This window comes from Astatotilapia calliptera, chromosome 3 (assembly GCF_900246225.1).
Source record: "Astatotilapia calliptera chromosome 3, fAstCal1.2, whole genome shotgun sequence".
Classification (NCBI taxonomy): Eukaryota; Metazoa; Chordata; class Actinopteri; order Cichliformes; family Cichlidae; genus Astatotilapia; species Astatotilapia calliptera.
Window position 1 is genome coordinate 10,076,322 of NC_039304.1, and position 3,617 is coordinate 10,079,938.

A 3,617-nucleotide genomic window follows, 5' to 3' on the forward strand; every position below is an offset into this window, starting at 1 on the left:
AAATAAACATTTTAGCACAAATTATATAACTGCTGTTTTCTACACTTACATGAGTTTGAATTTTCTTTGGTGTGTATCAGATTACTAAATGTATCCTGATGTTACTGGAGTTTTTTAGTTACTAGTTTTATGAATTAAAGACTTTCTCGGTCACCATGTGAATAACTTGGAGACTATCTGACCCACCTTCAGCCTTTCTTCAAAATTTACAGCTCTTTGTAGGGTTTCCTGGAATAGTTCCTGAAATTTTTCCCCAAAAAAACAGAGCACAGTGAGTTTGACAGTTGCTGAACATTTAAAACCACACCAAAGGAAGGGCATTCTTACACAGAAAGGGATCATTTATATGAAACTAATTAACAAAGGTTAAGGAAATATTAAATATACCAGTTGGCCCTTGTGGGTCAGTGAACTTGAGAGATCCAATAGTATTGTGATTGTTTCCTTTCTATATTTGTCTTCTGCCTATTGGGGAAAAAAGATAGCACATTAAAATTTACTATATTATTCTGCATTGTATACTCTGCATTTACTGTGCTTGCAAGACTTGCAGTATAGATAGTCCAGTGTAATATGCATTTATTAAGGTATATTTAAAGAGTTAATTCTTATCTTCTGCCCAAACACTCTACAAAGCCAACTTGGAGACGGAATGACCCACCTTCCATCTGTTTGTGTCTTTTATTCCTTGCTTGATCGCCTCAAGTATCTATACAAACCATTGCAAATAATGAAAAAATGACAGTTAATGAGCTTATGATGACTTAGACTGTATATGTACACAGAAGTGTGTAATTGTTGTATCAAAAAAGGGAATTCAGGAAGACTGAATTCACCCGTTGTTCCTCGGAAGCTTGGGAACTTGCGACTGAAGCAAGACACAGCAGAGAGAAGATGAGAAATAAGCCTTTGGTGGCTATAGTTGGTCCCCTGATTCTGGAAAAGACTGCTGCTGCCATTGCTCTTAGAAGTGGAACAAGCTATATATATATATAGAGAGAGAGATTTTAGATATATTCACCAGCTTTTATTCACCAGCTTTCCATTTTTTTAAGTGATCATGCTTTCCAGGTTGATATAAATTTAATCTGTAAATGAATTCAATATAAATCATATAACTGTGCATGATTACGATTACTACACTTACCTGCTGAGTGAAGAAGAGCTGTTGTACCGTACGGGTGAAGAATGAAAACATAATGCTACAAAGGCTTTATATACGGTGTCACTCCAGCTCACACTATATCTCACGCTTGTGAAAAGCGCTTTCACTATTGTTTTTGTCAAAGTTGTGTTTGTCTAGTCCTGTTGATAGAAGCCCAACGGTTACTGTTATGAAATAACATCATGTAAAAAGAGGTTTTTCTAGTTGAAGCCTTTCCCGTAACCTAGGTTGGAAATGCATAATAAGTATCATAAATAAGTATCATAAATAAGTATCATAAATTACTTAATTACTTTTTAGTAGTGTTTAATAAGTAATAGTAAAGTTACTGTTTATATTTTCTTATTTTATAGGGTTTATTTAACTAAAAAATTAAACTTTTTATGAGTTCATCTGGTTCAGTCAGGTTAATATTGTGAATTAAGTTATTTTAAAGTAACTACACAGAGGAGTTTTATGACCAACAACTGATAATTTTCCTCACTTTTACTTTTAAAGCAAACAGTTGCATGCACATTAAAGACCTTTATCAAATTACATCACCATTTGAAACCTTTCTATTTAGGAATATATTGGTTCGTGGATAGTATATTACAAATACACACTCATGTATAACTAATACACATAAAAACAATTGCCCAGTCATAGCAATAATATGTCCAAAAAGCAGATTTGACAAGTTTAGGATTTTTTTTAATTATATTACTATCTCTTCACCATGTTTCTGAAAGCAGTAGGCATAGTAAAAGAAAAGAAAAGAAAAGAAAAGTATACTACACAGAGCGATTACTATGATCTAAAAATAATTTAGGGCTAGCCATCATTACAATATTGAAGATCCATAATAACCAACAGAAGATACAAAATGAAAGAGAACACAGTAAGATAACAATATGTGAATATAAATTATTAAGAGCTATGAATGCCACACACACTTGTCAGGTACTTTTTCCAAGTTTGGTTATAATAATACCTGGAGTACCAATATAGCATTTTGCATATTATACTATTCCAATGTGAACAGTATAGATAGCATATTTCTTAAACAACCAATCTTTTCATGTCTAATGATGAGATCCAACGATGAGTTTTATAAACTTGAGGGTAGAATGATGAAGAAAACTATTTTCAAGAGTGTAAGCAAATCCATGCCAGTACCCTCCATAATGTCTGGGACAAAGACATCACAAAAATCCAAAGTAAAGACAAAATAGCTTCAACTATTTGCAAAACATGGGAATCATATTTGTCTTTTACTCAAATATTAATGAATGCACCCTGTCAACATGTGATGCCAGTATTGCTGACAGCATCCCTGTGTTAAGAGAACAACATAAACTTACAAAACATAAAGTTTTCTATGTGTTCGATAATAGTTTTAGATCTTTAAGAACATTGAAATAATGAGGTTCAGGAAAGAAAACAATTCCCAGTTCAGGAACAGTAAAAACAAAACAAATAAATGCCTCATCCAGCTCTTTAATCAAAATAGTAATAACAATGATGCCAAACTCTAAATCATATCTATCATTTATTTTAAAGAAGTTAGAAACATTTATAGTTCATTCCATTGAGTTTTAGGATCTCCATCTTTTTTTTCACTTTCTTTTTCACCCATTTTTAACAAGTCATCTTCCTTTCTTTTGAACAGGATCTTGGATTTCTCAAGGAAGTGAATCAAGTTATTTACTAAATCCACCAGTGGTGGAAAATGCTCTGAAAATGATGATGTCTTCATTAGTTCCTGGGTAAATTGAAGATACTGTAGTTTTTCATCAGCTTCTCTTGAGACTGCCTTGATTTTCTGTAATTTGCAAAAGTAGAATGCATCAGTTGCTAAAGAACTGCATATTAACAACTGTAAGTGAAGAAAAAACATCCAGACTTTGATAAGTTTATAGTGACTTATAGTGTTACATTCAAATATTCCTCAGTTGTCTGTGAATTTGACGCATAGACCAGGGACAGCAGCAATAAGATGATTACAGCTTTGGTGTTTCTGACACCAGTCAGTCCTCTGCTTTTGGAGACGCCTGCTGCTGCCGCCATCACTGGTGAAATAAAAACTTCTGGAGAGAAAATGACAGAAAATAAATGAAATGAATAAATGAAGAATTAAATGTATGCTTCCTGTTGTTATGTTATTATTATATATTGTATAAAACATATTAACTATAAACCATCTTATGGTATAGTTTTGGCTGATCTTACCTGGCTGGTGAAAGGAGAAAGAGCTGTTGCACTATACAGGTGTAGACTGAAAACACAATGGACTCACACGTTACAGATACTTTAAGTGCTCTTTCACTTTCATGTAATATGATCCACTTTATGGAAATTAAGGCCCATCAGTTCTGACTTTTAAACAGTCAAAGGATATTCCACATACGTCACCTTTAACAACAGCCACGACAGAAGCGTGGCAGAAAAAGGATAAGAATGTGGTTAAGCA

General features: G+C 33.2%; 1 long non-coding RNA gene across 1 annotated transcript; it reads right to left on the reverse strand.

The window, feature by feature from the left end:
* Positions 1 to 2,677: 2,677 nt before the first annotated feature.
* Positions 2,678 to 3,408, reverse strand: LOC113013359 (uncharacterized). The gene is made up of 3 exons (XR_003270818.1): positions 3,377 to 3,408; positions 3,083 to 3,234; positions 2,678 to 2,969 (listed from the first exon to the last, which is right to left on the reverse strand). It is a non-coding gene; the product is annotated as an uncharacterized LOC113013359 (long non-coding RNA).
* Between the last annotated feature and the right edge of the window lie 209 nt (positions 3,409 to 3,617).